Here is a 16522-nt window from a genome sequence, read left to right as displayed (position 1 = left end):
TATAATTATTGGGTTTGCATGGAAACAGTGTGTATGTATGTATATGTTTCATGTTGTAAAGATTTTATTTCTACTTTTTATCATGCCATTTTGAGAGCTTTATATTTATTGCACTTAGGTCATGAAATAAATGACTCCGAGTGCTCAGAAAGTGTAGGTGGCGATGACAGTTCCAGTTTTGCCCGACCATTGCCTCCACCTCCTGTTAATCCCAATGCCTCATTAGACTCTTCTTTGCCACCTCAGCCACAAGCACCAGTAATGCCAGGTTAGTCAGTTTGCTTTATTTTGAAGTTTTAGGGGGTACTGGTTTCTTGGTATATCTTCAGTTTTGGGTTGTATGGGTAAAGAAGTAGTTGGACAGTCTAGTTTGAACCTAACTTGGCTCTGACAAGCCCTATCTTATACAAGTCATAAAAAGTTATCTATATGTACTAAAAATTTTGTGTACAATTAAGAAATAATTAATGTTTGGCAGCTATCCAATATTTTAGTTAGTTTTATGCTTGGCAAATAGTACTAGTGTCAGTGGGACCTAGTTTGTGTAAATGTCTCATTTGTAGATAGAAATTTATTACTCCCCCATTGAAGTTGTAGATAGAAATTTATTACTCATTGAAGTTGGTAGAACAGTTCATTGTGATTTTGAGCCCAAAATTCAAATTTATGGACTACTTGATGATGATGCGTTTATTTTTTTAATTGTATGACTTGTATTAGTTACACTTACTGTAAGCGCAAATACACCATCTAGGAAAATATTTTTTTTTTAAAAGAAGCAACCTGAATATTGTAGGTAGAGCTTTTAGTAGTTAGATGAAGTGATTCTTTTACTAGTCTTGGGAATTTAGCTGCATATTTGTGGAGGACTGTAAGTCAGACCCCATAGGCAGGAATGAAAGTGTTAATTTGCATGGCATGCTGTAGATGTTAATAGAGGTTCTTTGCAATGTTACTTTGTCTTAAGCTGCGTTGCTTTATGTTCAACTTTTCATCCATTCCATTTGGTCTCTTCATATATACCTGTCTAACTTTTTAATCTTTACCTTGTTCCAGTTTCCCCTTGCCATTTTAAAATAATGCCTATGGGTGAGATTTATAAGAACCTGGAAATGATACTTTGTGGTCTCAGAAATCTTTTTGCAGTGTTAATTATGATAATAATGATAAGGTCAGGCAGTTTTAACATCATTCTATGTGTACATATTTTGATGCAATATTTGATAAGTCCAATTTGCTATAAGAGACCTCATTAGTTTGTACTACTTGCATTAAGTTGGGATTTATCACTCGTTGCCATAAGTTATTGCTTTTAGCCTCTGTGTTGAAATTGGCCACCAAGAATTTCCTTGGCCATTTTTAGACAAAGCATATCTAAAATGCTGACAAATTTTATCCTTGCAACTATTCAGAAATATTGTATAAGGGTAAAAATCCTTGAATTTCTGGCAATAAGTTATAGGTATTTTATACTGTATAGTTAAGGCTACACAGCAGTTTGTTTGTAACTAATCAGAAATATTGTATAAGGGTAAAAAATCTTTGAATTTCGGGTAATAAGTTGTAGGTATTTTATACTGTAGAGTTAAGACTACACAGTACGTAGTTTGTTTGCATGATCATGCAACCAGTTATATTGGTTTTAATTGGAATAAATGAATCTTCAAAAATTTGTATTAGTCTGTAGTACAAGGTATGAAATGTCTTTAAGAACCTAATATAATTCTATTATGTAGTGATTCTGGCTTTTGTTGTCTCTTGGTTGAATTTAAATTATAACACTAGGTACAGTGAGCTTTTGTGACACACAAATACTTTCATGTCCAGTGTACAGTAATATAATTATGGCAGTGCTTTCAATTATATTATGGTTTTTAGCTAGAAATGCAGTTTCCTATGTAGTACATAGTATTCTTGTGCTTTAAGTTTCTATCTTTGTACTAAAGGTCTATATATTCTGTAACATTTGTAACAACTGCCATACTTGTAGACAACATCCCCTTCACTGCTCTCTTGTGAGTGGGTGTATTTTGTATGTGAGATTCCTATTATTACACATGAATGGGATTCTCTTGATAAAGCTATGAAATATTGTTTAAATGTGCTTGTTAGGAAGAGTAGAACTTTGACACCAGCAGCATGAGAGGGAACAGTGTGATTGTGCATGGGTTCCTCTTTGTTTCTTGGTCTCATCTTTGCCTTCTGTGTAAGACTCCTTGGTTACCTTACTTCTGTGAGAAAGATATGGTACATGCCTGTTTGTTGTAAGCACACTGGATTTGCTTGCTGGTACTGTATGAGTATGCGCATGGTTTATTATTAATGTAGTGAATGTTAAATTGTTAAGGACAACTTGTGAGACAAATAACTTATGTAAATGTGGTGCAAACAGATTATGACATGAATGATTCAGAGTGTTCGGAGAGTTTGGAAGATGACAATTCGAGTCCTCCAACCTTACTACCACAACCACCTGTACCACAACACACAGCATCCTACTCAGATGTACCTTCTGAGTCCCTTTTGTTCTCTCAACCTCCTCATATTTCTCAAGGTTAGTTCATATATTCAGGTTATTGGTTTATTGTCGATATTACCATTCCTTAAAACATGAAACACCTTCCTGTGCATGCTGCTTTCTCTTTATCATGCTTCTTTTAGCAGGAGATAATTCTCTTTGTGAAAAGCCACTGTTTGTTTGGGGGATTCTTAATATTTACTGTATAATTGATACTTGTGTATTCTATCAGTTTTCTTACTTGGATTGGTCAGTTTCATGTCTGTCATTTTGCTGTATGATCATCTTTGTTATCTCTGGGAAATACTATTCATAGTAAAGTTGTTCATTGCTCAAAAGAGCTCTGAGCGTATGGTTTTATATAAGTAACTTACCAAGTAATTACTTAGCTAAGACTTTCTAAGTACAAGCAGTTAAGATGTGAAAATCGCGGTAGCAATTTGTTTGTTTTGGTGTAGGCAGGTATCCTTACCCACTACCAGGGTAGAAGGTGAACAACATAACAAACAAGCTCAATTTATGTATTCTGTCTTCCGAAAAAGGTTGTAAGCAGCAGCTCTTTGAATTTGGACACTGTTCATTTGTTTCTTGGTTGTTACAGGACTATTGGTGAAGTACCATATGATTCTTTTCTTAGCCTTTGGCTTTTGTTTATTTAGTCAGGCTTTAGTTAAGAGACTTTTTGTATATTTTGACTTTTGCAATTCACTGATGACGTCTGACTCAGGAATGACAAGTATCCGTTACTGTGGCATTGTTTGCAGGACATGGTTGACATCTGCCAAGTATGACGCACACACATTATGTACAAAGTGTAGGGGTCTAAGTTGCCTTCAGAATTAAGATGTTCTGAATTTATCAGCTGAATGAGAAGCAATGGAAGGTTTTTTTGCTCATATTTTAAATTGGAGAAAAATAGGTTACGTTAGGTGACGGCTAGATATGAAAGAGCCTTAGCTAGTCAGGAATCTTTAAAATCCTCATCTGATGTATCTGTTATTGCTGTATTATCTCCTAAACCTAGCATCTCATCTGTACCACCTAATCTTTTACCCAGCTCCCATGTTTCCAAACCCAGTGCCTTACCTACTCAAAAACAAAAGTATTGCTACCACAAATTTCAAATTTAAGCTGTCACAAAAGAAGAAACTTATAGCTATGTAAGTACTTGGTAAGTACATACGTATATATAAAATCCAATTTTTATCATAAAAATGTCCTTTTTGTTTGTTTGGCCCTAGGGCCCAAGAAAAATAGAGCATGATTAGCAGACGCTGCTTCTTATGGAGGTTGTTAGGTAATATTCTTCCAATATCAATATTGGTAGTGAATTTTTTCATAAACCTCATCCCTGTTGCTGTTTTACAGTTTGGCATTTCCATTCGTTTTAGTTGGAGTCCCTGGAAAAAAAGGTGAACATTCAAAGGGCTCCAATGGATAGGACATTTTTAGACTGTTTTCTTGAAATACTGGACATGAGATTTAATGTTTTATATTGTCCAAGAGAAATACATTACCCATAGTTTCATGTTTTAATAGTTATGTTAACTTCCATAAAGGTTGATATTTTTTTTTACACAGGAAAATCTTGAATAGAATTCTTTTTCCTTTTGTACAGTGTAGTAGGTCGCTACATTTATAATTGAAAAGTTAATTATATAGACTCCTTATATTACAGAACCCATTAGTACTTCTGAGCCTATTGTGAGGACACCTGTTGTGGCTGCACCAGTAAGTGATGCTGCTGCTGTAACAGGTGCACAAGTTCCAGTTCCTGATATTGAGTTACCAGGAGCTGCTGCACCTCTCCTTACTGAAGTTGCACCTGTTGTGGATGTCGGGGAGAGCGTTGAATCAGCATCAGTTGGTGGTACTGAGAGTGACGCCAATACGGCATCATCATTCGAGGAGATTGATGAGAAAGAAGCAGCCTCCATTCCAGATATGGATGCAGTCAATGGCAGTAGGGGATCAAGTCTCAGGAAGGATGAAGATGAAGGGGAACGATAAGGTAATAAGAGATCACTTTTGTACTTCTAATGAGGTGTGATGTTAGAAACAGGCATTTTCTTTAAAAGTGTATTTAAGACTACTGGGCAATTAAGTTATTGTTTTTTATAAATTTCAATTTAGGTTAAGAAATATTTAGTCATTGCAGAGGAATGAAGTATTTAATTGTTAATTATCAGAGTTGAGTCAGTGGCTTTGTCAGATTATTTGAGATTGTTATCATTTTCAAGTTTATATAAGTAAACTTGGAGAAATTCTCATCATGACGTAAGTAACTATGCTGCAGTCAAGGAAAGCTTTGAAGTAATTTGATTTTAAGTGTAATTTCAGCCACTTAATTGTTCATGAGAATAATATGTGATTTACAGACTGTCCGTACATTTTCTTTCATTCTGATGTTTAGGAATGTCCTTTAATATCATGTTAGGAAAGTACTGTAATAAAAGTATGTAATGCATTTATTTTGAAAACAAAAGAAAAGAGTGGGGAATATGCTGTATCAGATGTAAGGGAAATTATGAGCAAGAAATGATTAATATGGAAGATGGCCAAGATTGTAGGTTGATTAGATTTCCATAAAGTTCAATTTGTTTTAACTTGGTAGCTTAATTCTCTTCATTTGTAAAAGTGAAACTTTTATGAGGTTACAGAATGGTTGCAGTAAAATTAAAAAAATTTTTAAATGTTACAGCATTTTAAAGATTACTTACTCTTATAAGTAGGATAGTTGCCTTTGCCTTGATAACATTTTAGATATTAAAAATCCTCAAAACTTTACATGATACTACAAATAAAAGCTCACTGAAAGTAACATTGTGACATTCTGATTTCTAAAGTTAATCAGTCTTACCTACACTTTCATAGTTTCTAAAATGAGAGTGTATGCTCTGTGAGTTGAGCAAGTAACTTAACAAAAGTAATGAGTCACTGTTTGTTGAAAGTTTTAATTACATAGATAATATATGAAAAACATTAATTTCGATATACATAAGATCAAAGATTTCTTCCTCTGTATATGGAGCAGAAATACTATAGTACAGAAAGGAAGGAATCCTATTTTACTGTAATTGCATACACAAGGGACTGTGGTGTATGGGTGTTATCTGTCGGGGGAAACATTTTTACCAGTGTAATGAAATGGCATGACATCCGTCCGTTGTCTGTCTCTTTCTTTAGTTTTGATATTTAAATAATTTGTCTAGTCTTTTCTTTTAATTATTCTTTGTTTAAACACATAACCAAGTTTTAATTCAGATGATTTGCTTACAGTCACTTCAACAATAGTAATTTTAAAGAATGTATTCATTTTAAGAGAAACACTGGAGTGAGGTAGTGTTGTGTTAGCATATTCTGGGAATCAGAAGGTCCTACATTTCCAAGCATTTGTTTTAGACAACCTTGTGGCTACAATCAGGTCTAGAATGGTAGTTTAAATAATATTTTTTCTTTGTAGCTTTGAAATTACTTTTTTCAAGTTTTTGTAGCTTTGAAATTACTTTTTTCAAGTTTTTGTAGCTTTGAAATTACTTTTTTCAAGTTTTTGCATGTTCATAGTGCAAATTTGCATATTACTACAGGTACTTTTATTCCTGTTCTTGATTTAGTATTCTAGGTTTTCTTTGTTTTGGAATGTAATATAAAAAAATATGTACATAAGACTTACCAGTCATTTGTATCTTGTAGCTTTATTTTCACAAGCACTTTTTCAAATAGCAACATCTATGTTCTTTTCATTTTCTTTTAAAAGTTTTATTTTGTTGTAGTCAGATGATTTTATGGAATTTTCTCTTTTATCTTTTTTATGTTTTGACCTGTTATAGTAATGTAGGATTTGAAATGTAGATAGTATATACATAACAATGGCTGCAGCTTTGCTTTTTGCAAACATATGGCTGTCTACATTTTGCTGGTTTGACTTTCTTATTAACTGCAGCTATCGTAATGCTACATATTATTATTCTTTGGTGTGATCTAATTGCTCTCCAAATATAACTTTGAAAAAAAAAAAGTTTAAAATGGCTAGACTATTCTATAAAGCTTTCCATACGTGACAGATTCCTTCTTATTTTTATTTTTGTTTTCTACCAATACATGCCACAGTTATGTGTACCAAAAATAATTTTGCTATATTTGCCAATGGTAGATCATACATAATGAATTTTTGTCTTGCTTTTGACAATTTTGTGTGTTGTGTGAACAAGATAGATGGAAAATGAATTGTGTGAGTTACTGAATATAGATATGAAGTGTTTGTTTACATTAATATTGTGTATGCACACTGACAGGTTTTCATTTTGAAAGATGACATTTCAAATATGTAAGATTGTAACTGCTTTTCACTTGCTAATTAATTGCAGATTTTTGTGGTAGTTCTTAAACTTAAGATGTTTTCTTGGTTAAAGTACCACTGTGCGATGCTCTCATATAATTTTTTTTATTTCTAGTCCTTGCATTTATAGTTAATGAGAAGTCTGAACAATAAATGTTTTTTTCATGATCTTGGGAATCGACAAGGCAAACTATCAGTTTCAGGGTTTCATTGATTACTATGTAACATTGTGAAGGTTGTTTAGATACAGCTCATTGAAATATATTAAGAAAACAGTGCATGTAGTTTTGTCATTTATAAATATGAAAATTGGCATTTAAATGTTAGGAAATGTTTTAACTAGACTGAAGATTTTAAGTATCTTGTGCAAAGGAATTATTGGAGGATATTTTTGTTAGTGGATTAATTGGTACAAGTGATGTACGGAGAAAAACTCAAGACAGGTGTAATCACACTGATAATTGTAGTTGGCTTGTTAATAAAATGGATATAAAAGAACATTGCAAAATACCTCTTGACAAAAGCCATCATACTGCATATTGCAATTCAGTATTGATGAGAAAATATAAATATGCTCATTTTCCATTTTATAAAATGACTGAGGGGAGTAGTTTTCAGTTGACATTTTAAGTTGTAGCATTTATTGTAAAATATTACTGCATGTTATTTTAAGTATCCTTTTTATTTTATGATTAATAATAGAAAATCTGAGAGATTTGACGCAACATAGTGCTGGATAATTGCATAAAATATTGTTAGTCATATATCAGGAATTTTATGTGGGTAAATGTGGGTGGACTTAGCACAAAATTTTATATTAATGTGGCAGCATTTCCTTTCGTTTACTTACACGCATGGTAACAATATGTTCTATACTTGGAATAATGTAACAAATATTTTATGGATTTGGATTCCAAAAATTTTCCAGTATTTAAGAAAAGAGAATTGTAAAGAAATTTATTACAATACATTTGGTTAAAACCCCTGAGTTTAGAATTGCTATGAATTGTGTAAGAGTGAAGTTAAAAAAAAAAGAAAGTTATTAAAGAGGAATATTTTTTTTAATTGTCAGTTATGGCAGTTGATAAGTTTTTCATTTTCACTTTGGGAGAAAAACTTTGCTTGACATTTGAAAACACCCTGATTTTTTTTATACCACCCACAAATCATTTTGTTCATATGATGTTGGATATAGAATAAAGACTTTTTAAAAATGGAAATTAATTTAACATTATATAAATTTATCAGCTTTGAGAATTATTTTTAAAATGCTAAGGAGTTGAAACATGAGAATAGAAGTTTTGAAGTATAAAAAGACGAGGGTAACAATTTAGTCAGTGTTGGGAGCACATTGTATTTGAAGTTAACTGAGATAGCCTAATCCCCTAGGAAAGTAGTGGTATACTGTAATCTGTATGACCCTGTGAAATCTTGTGTGAGCTAAGTTTTTATTTACAGATGTTTAAGCATGAAGTGTTATTATGGTGCAGAAAGTGTCATATTTTCCCCAGTTATCTATTATGTTTATTGTAAGTTTAATAGTGATGGGAGTCATATTGATTTTGTAGAAGCGAAAAGGGTGAACAAAAGACCTAAAATTATTTGTTACCTTAAGAGAGAAAAAAGGCTTAGCATTGTTGAGGGCAGTTTTACAGTCATAATAACATACAGGAGTTTTATATGCTGTAGTGAGGTATAACATGAATCTCTATTTATATTCATTAGCTGTGATTTTATTGCAAGAAGTGTGTGTCATTTCTCTTCAGATGTGATATACTAGTAAAGTCATAAGACAAGTAAAAAGTTGGAGATATGGGTGTTTGGTTTGGTTGCAGAGACAATATTACTTGAAAGCAGATTAACTTGATTCAAAACAAAATGAGAACATGTATATTGAATCAAGACGGTTTTACCTCAAGGTCATGAGTGATCAGTGCAGTACTGTAGCATTAATTACATTTGAAAATTTTTTGGTTATTTTTAATTTCAGAACTGTAATTTGATGTTCAGAAGTTAAGCAAAAAGACAGGTTCTTTTAGGTAAATAAATTGTTTCTTTGGAAATGACATCTGTAGAGTGCTGCTTTTGACACTTTTGTGTTTTTGTGGCTACTTTATCAAATATGCTCAAATTTTTAGATGTATTGCTCACTGTTGTAGTTACTATCCACCCATTTTAAAGCAATACATTGTACCTCAGTGATGTATTTTACTGAATGTTGAGTATGAAAGCAGTTTAGAAATTATGCTTTTAATGATGATGAAAAGGAAAAAAGTTGTAAGGTGTAAGAAGTGCATCATTAAAGATTGTTAGAAAATTAAGCAAATCATAGAAGAAAGTTGAATGACTGGCTTATCTCTTATCCCTCTGCTGTTTGCCGTCAGTTACTGAATTACATGAATGGTAGACAGAGTTGTAGAAATAACTACAGCATGTATCCAAGGAACATTAAGTATAATAGGTAAACTTAGATAAATCACTTATAAGCAATATAGATGTTTTCTCTTTAGTCCTTTGATTATATTCTTAGCTTGAGTGACATCTTCTCGGATCATAATTCATTGGAACCGTGTGTTGTATATTACTGTATATATAGAATCCAAGAGTATAGATGAATAATACAAAGAATCCTGATACTACTCATTTAAGCTTGAAGGGTTTTGTTTTTACTTGAATTATAGGGACGTGATTGTTAAAATATTCCAATGTCAGCATTTTCCTGCACCAAGTTTTCATAATACGATGCCTAAGTGATATGTGTAAATATATAGTATATAAAATTAGTTTTGATGCTTCAGTTTTTGTATTGTATAATCTTACTTTATTGTGATGAGTTCATAAAGAGTGTGATAAGAAACTTACCTTGTAAGGTATTTAAAATGTAGACTATTATTATTATTATTATTATTATTATTATTATTATTATTATTATTATTATTAGGGTCATGTTGTTAGTTAAATTAGCAGCATTTCCTTTTTTTTCTTATTTTGGCCAGTAGTGTCTGTTGCCTAAAGCCATTGCAGATATTTTACCAAGTCTTAATATGTTGGAAATTGTCTGTGCTATATGAATACAGTAGAAAAAAAAAGGAATGTGTTCCTTTGGCATCTAGCACAGATGACAGGCTCTGGAGAAACTTTACGCTGATATATTTTGTAATTTAGGGTTTTATGGCAAAAGATTTTAGGACAAAAGCTTAAATACTAATGTAAATCTATATTTTTTCCATGTAATAACTACATATTGTGGCATTGAATTTCAAATCCAATCCCTTATCCCTTGTCTACAAAGGCTTTGCAACAGTTTTGAGGTAGCCTTAAGTATTTCATCAGTTCATCTTTTCTTATCAGTTATTTTCTTTGTGGTTTAGCTACACTTACCAACAAATGCAGAGCTGCTCTCCCTTAAGCATTCTATATACATATACATACTGTATACTCATAGCTGAAAGAAAATTAATTGCTTTTATGTAGGGTAACACAGGTTGTTACCTTTTTTTTAACAAATTTGCAATGAATTGCCAATTTCATGTTTAGGCACACTTTTCCTTTGCACAGAACCAATGTATTAGCGTTTTGTAAGAATTCTTCAGTGGGTTATATGTAAATGGTCTTTAAATCTTATATGATTTAGTGTTAAGTGATTATTATTGTAAATAATTCTGTTAGAAATACATTCCCATCATGAATTTTCTAGTGATGTTGTAATTGGTCTTCAGAGGATTTCATGTACTGTACTTAAATTATCATAGGAAATGTCCTCCATTGAAATTGTATTAATTAACCTTTGTGGATATTATCATAGAAAGAAATGATCCTTGACATTGAAATTTTGTAATTAATTTAACCTTTGATTGGATGATATTATCATTGATAATAATAGTTGTCACATATCATTGATGAAAGATAACTTGACCTTACTTAGTTTTGTCGGCACAGGTTGCTGTGGTGATGTTTAAATTGGTATTGACATTTCTGCATTTTTTGCTTTTATATACATTGGTATTTTCATTACTCATTAGTTTTTTATTAATGCTGTACAGTATTTACATAACCACTAATAAAGTTTTATTTATGCCTTCTTTGTTTCACATTACTCATTTACCCTAAAGTAGATCAGCCTCCTCTTTTCGTCAAAGAAATATAGGGCCACTAGACTGGCATTTCAGTGAGGCATGGCTATAAAGTTAGGCACGAAAATAAAAATAAAAAAAGCACCTCAGTAGCGTGATCGGTATGGTCTTGGCCTGCCACCTCGGTGGCCGTGAGTTGGATTCTTGGGCATTCCACTGACGGGTTAGAGCTGTGTATTTCTTGTGATAGAAGTTCACGCTTGATGTTGTTCGGAAGTCACGTAAAGCTGTTGGTCCCAATTTTGAATAACCACTTATTCCATGCAACGTAAAAACACCATACAAACAATCAAACAAAAACCAAAATAAAAAATAATGTGAAAATCCAGTTATTAAAATTTGTCCATAGCATTAGGGAACACTTCCCATCGTAGCATATACTACTGAAAGCCAGAAGTGGTTGATCTTAATTGTATATGCAGTGTCTAATAACACCATTCTCTTTAACGTGTAATACTGAAAGTCGGAAGTGGTTGATCTTAATTGTATATGCAGTGTCTAATAACACCATTCTCTTTATTGTGGGTGCAATTAGCAATACTTAAGCAACCAAAATGTGGACCAGATCCATAACCAGTGTCTTAATAAAATAAACTTGCCATTTACTTTTTTTTTGTTTTTTTACAACCCACTGTGAGTTGAAGTTTGCATTCTTGTGGAACCACTTGACGGTACTAATAATTCCAGTTATGACAGGTAGCAAACCACTGATCACCAGCATTATATGATGCAACAGATCACAATTTTGTTCATCTGGGAACTTTGATGAAAGTCATCTTAAAACTGAATGCTCATTTTGGTGGTTATTCTACCAAATTTTCATTCTCCACCCTAGGTTTATGTGACCTAAATGACAGGAAGTCAAAGAGGTCAAGTTAAAGCTTACATTTTTATTACTGTTATAGGACTTCACCTCTTCTGTAAGGGGTCCTATATTGCTTGTGGAGCCGTAAGTTGAAGCTCGCATACTATTCCTCCTCGCCCATGAAGTATGATTAGTTGTAATGGTCATGCAAGGTGCAATCATGAGGATTAAAAAATTGATGTCTGTGCTAGGCTTGATTTCTAGAGATGGTCTCCAGGATATTAAGGATCAAGTATAGGTACATCTCAAAGTTTATTCTTGGGACGTGGAAGGCCAGAAAGCAGTGGGGTACATGTGAAGAGAGATGGGGGTTGTAATAGGGTAACCTTCGTATACTCGGTGAGAGTTGATGCTTGGTTGAGCCTCTGCAACAGTTGTAGAGTAATATTGTGGAGTAGCTATAAATGAGGTGACAAACTCGTTAGAAAGGCTAAGAACCATCATTTTAAACCTCTATAGGCAGATCAGCATCATGGAAGGAAAGAAGCCTATCGATTTGTATTTAGCTGTAAATGTTGTAAGGCCGTATTTGATTCAGGCAATTAACCACATATTCTCGAAACAAAGAAGTCTCCAATTAGGGGAATCTGTTCATAAATTAATACCCAAAGGGATATTTCTTTTATAACTTGAATAATTTCACAAAGAATTGGATGACTTAAAGTTCACTCTCGACGTGGTTCGGAAGTCACTTATAGCCGTTGGTCCCGTTGCTGAATAACCACTGGTTCCATGCAACATGAAAACACCATAAAAAAAAAAAAATGGATGACTTGAAAAAAAGTGCTCTAAATCGGTGTATTATCTTCTTATATAGGAATTTAAATGGCATTTCAGAAAAAAATGGATGACTCCACAGGAGAGCTCTTTGGCATGCTTTTGCATTATATGCAAAAGCATGCCAATATATTATATTGAAAACACTTTCTCTTCCTGTCTAACTTCGAGTTGAAATTTCCTGTATTAAAGAGCTAATGAGAGACATCGGGAAACCTGTCATGGGAAAATTTTACTAGAATATGTAAAAATTTTGTAAAGGTGATCTAAAGCTCGGGGAGAGGTTATCACCAGAGAACTTTAAACTGAAGACACCAAAACGTGAGTATTGATGTGCGAGTGTGTAGGATGATGATACAAGAAGGTCCATTGTATATTTCATAGAAGGCCAGACCAGGTACAGATGCGATGATTACTTTCAACAGTTTATCCCGACGTTTCGTAAATCATATTTACAGATCTGGAATTTCTACCAAAAAAATATAAAACATATTGTAAAGTTTGACATAAAATAAAATAGAATAATGGTCAGTTAAAAGTCAAGAATTGCACAGCAATGAACTCACCAATGCGCCATGGTTAAGTGCTGACCTTCACTCTTTTAAACTAAAACTAAAGATAAAACCACCACCCGAGTTATATATAGACTTGCAAGCTATTGTATTGAACAGGAAGTCATTTTTCCGTCTACTGAATCCTGAGAAGCAATTATTCAAGGTTTTTGCCATCTTTCTTTATCAGAGGCGGATTTAACGGGGACACGTGCCCCCTCCCCCGGCCCCAATATGAATAATAGACCATTGTTTTCTTTCATAAATCATTATTAAAAACAAAATTTTAGTTAATGGATATTTCAACAAAAACAATAACAGCAGCTTCTACTTTATATATATATATATATATTATATATATATATATATATATATCTATATATATATATATATATATATATATATATATTATATATATATATATATATATATATATATATATATTAGGACTACATGTGTGCAGACATGAATAAATATTGATATATATGTACGTAACCTTCTGTGTTTATACATGTTAGTTAGTACACAGTTACTTATATACATGATAATCGTAAGTGGGACCCCAAGAAAGATTTCTAGATCTGCCACTGTTCTTTTTTGCTTTGTGACGCCTAAAATGTGTACTACAACCAAAACAAATGCATAAAAGCGTGACCAGATGCACATCTTGAAAAACGGTAGCCATTTTGTAATTTTGAGTGGACAGTGGGCACCCAGTAATTTTCAAACAGTGGCCTATGGGATTGAGAGGTACCAAATTTCATGCTTGTGCCATTAACTGAATTATTTTAATAAGAAATTGATTTTATGTGGTGCACTAAAACCTGAGTCTATCAACGGGTTTTGACTTAGTCCGCGGATCCCATCTGCTATATACAGTTTAATTTAAACAATGGTAATTTTAGGGTTGCAGAGGAAAATCTTTTCGTTTTTAGGTTAGATTCTCTCCGTGCATTAACTTATACATATTATACACTTAAGTTTCCTTAATCTGGGAAACGAATGACAAAAAGTCTCTTCTCAAGACTCCTATAAATCTTCTTCCTTAACCACTTTAAAGAAAATAGTCGAGTTTGCTCGTCGCTGACTCGTTGTATATTAAGTGAACTTTACTCTTTAGAAAGAGTAATAATAAAAGGGCAGATTCCCAAACAAAACCACGTTAGATTCCTGAACTGAAGCAGCCAAACTAGATTTGAGTGCTAGAGATGGATGAAAAAATCTACTTTGCCTGAGGGTAAAATAACGAAAATGGCGTGGCGCACGAAATACAATGATGACGTAGAATTTTACCAGCTTGTTAATTTTTTAAAAGCAAAATTTACCATTCCACAGGTGCTAATTATTTCTGTTATGGATTCTGTTTGGTAGTGATAGGCATGTATCTTTAATTAAAAGAGAAGTAAGTGATGATTTCTCAATGTTTTTGTTAAGATACTATCACAGTTACTTGAAATTTCAATAAAATGATTGCGGACACCTGTTCATCGTCTAGTTTTATTTAGACTTTCTTTAAAAGATTAACGTTTAATGTAACGTTCGAAATTCAAGATGATTCTCTAAAAATCAAAGAAAATAGATGAAAAGAATATTTTCAATTTTAAAAGCCACTTTCTTAAAATAACAAAGGAATGATGTGATTGGCGAGCTTTGTCAAGACAGGCCAAACATGTGTTGTTTTGAGTTTTGCTTTGTACAAATGCGAAAAACAGTAGAGTAAGAATACTTTTGAATCTTAAGAAAAATGAACAAGCCATATATCCGAGGTACAATGAGCGATTTGTATTAATCGTTCAGTGACAATAGCTTTAAAAAACGCCGCCATAACAATCTGACGCGGCTGGCAACTTTACCTAGCGGCTGATTGGTCAAACCGTAAAGTGGTAACTTAGCCTCGTCGCTGATTGGTCGAGATTATTTAAAAGGACGACGCCATCCTACCGACTGATTCAAATCGGCGAAGTGAGGAAAGTGTCTCCGTACAAGTGACGTTTGTATTTCTAGCTCTTGTGGTGTATTGTGTGTGCGACCGTTTTGTAATGAAGGTAATGTTGGAGAAGAGTTTGTTAAGTTTCCTTTGTCGTGAAAAAGTTGCTATATGACTTCTTGAGGACTTAATCGTAGTTAAGCCAAACAGCCGCGTAGCCAAAGTTTGATTGCCCCGAAGGTCACACGAGAACTGTAGTAGCTCACCTTAGCTTGGGATAAATTTATTAAACCCTGATCTAGGTTTTAAGAAAGGCTTTATGGATATTATATTTCACTTTTATAAGGATATTCAATTATCTAGTCGTTAGGTACGCTTAGCTTGGCGAGTCTAGGCTAACCCTTCTCGAGTAGCTAGGTAGTCCAGCTAGGTACCTAGGCTATTCTTCGTGCGAGGGAGCCCTCCCCAAACTGGCCACCTTATGATGTTATAGGTTAGGTTGTTGTCCCCTCTGTGACGACCTATTTAAGGCCAACAGTTTAGAAATGGGCGTAGCCTGTGGTCCTGAGAGGTCTCGGTAGGGTAGTATGTTTGGTTGTTTAGGCTGACCTACCTATAGGGTAAATGACCGAGCGGCGACATAGCGGCCACTTCCCGATTAAGCTGCTGTATTCTGCCATTATTTCGTAATTTAGGAGACGACACTTCAAGAGGAGCATAGACGTCACAGTGAGCTGCCTGGATGGGCCACAACTCTTGACTGATGATGCTCATGGCAGTGAATAAAATTGTACTTTTTCGGGAATGTGGCCGCATTCTGTTAGAGGTGGCTGCTCGATCATTTACCATAGGCTAAGTCCGGTAGGCCATTTGAAACTCATCCATCCTGTAAGGGGATTGTGTTGTCAGGGCACTGCATTACCAAAGCTTCTTTGTAGTGTGAAGCCTTCAGCTTGTGGCTGCAACCCCTTTCCTTCCGTTTACTGTACGCCAGTTTTTTTCTTCCATTTTACTCTCCACCCTCTTCTAACAATTGATTCACGTTGAAACTGCTAAGTTTTCCTTTTGTTACACCTTTCAAACTTTTACTGTCGATTTCCGTTTCAGCGCTGAAAGACCTTTAAGGTCCCACTGCTTGGCCTTTGATTCAAAATTAAATTTGTTTTTAATCAAAAGGCTAAGTGACTGAGCGGCAACGAAGTGGCTGCCTCTCTCTGAATATATACGGCTGCTTCCTGAAAAAGCCCTTGAATTCTGCCATTATTTCGTAATTTAAAAGAAAACACTAACTTCGAGAGGAGTGTAGAAGTCTCACAGTGCTGCCAGAATGGGCTACAACTCTTGACTGATGCTCATGGCAGTGAATTCGGGTACTTTTTTGGAAAGGTGACTGCATTCCGGGATCGGTGGCT

General features: G+C 33.8%; 1 protein-coding gene and 1 pseudogene across 1 annotated transcript in view; both read left to right on the top strand.

The window, feature by feature from the left end:
• The window catches only part of LOC135226937 (uncharacterized), a 25759-nt pseudogene extending 16425 nt beyond the window's left edge, over window positions 1-9334 (top strand).
• Window positions 9335-15071: 5737 nt separating this feature from the next.
• LOC135226971 (kinesin-like protein KIF18A) overlaps window positions 15072-16522 on the top strand; it is a 118576-nt gene continuing 117125 nt past the window's right edge. The window contains exon 1 of the mRNA XM_064266674.1: window positions 15072-15228. The gene's annotated coding sequence lies outside the window, so the exon portion shown is untranslated. The remainder of the gene's footprint in view (window positions 15229-16522) is intronic.

Source organism: Macrobrachium nipponense, chromosome 15 (genome assembly GCF_015104395.2).
Source record: "Macrobrachium nipponense isolate FS-2020 chromosome 15, ASM1510439v2, whole genome shotgun sequence".
Classification (NCBI taxonomy): Eukaryota; Metazoa; Arthropoda; class Malacostraca; order Decapoda; family Palaemonidae; genus Macrobrachium; species Macrobrachium nipponense.
This window is presented reverse-complemented; position numbering and strand designations above follow the sequence as displayed.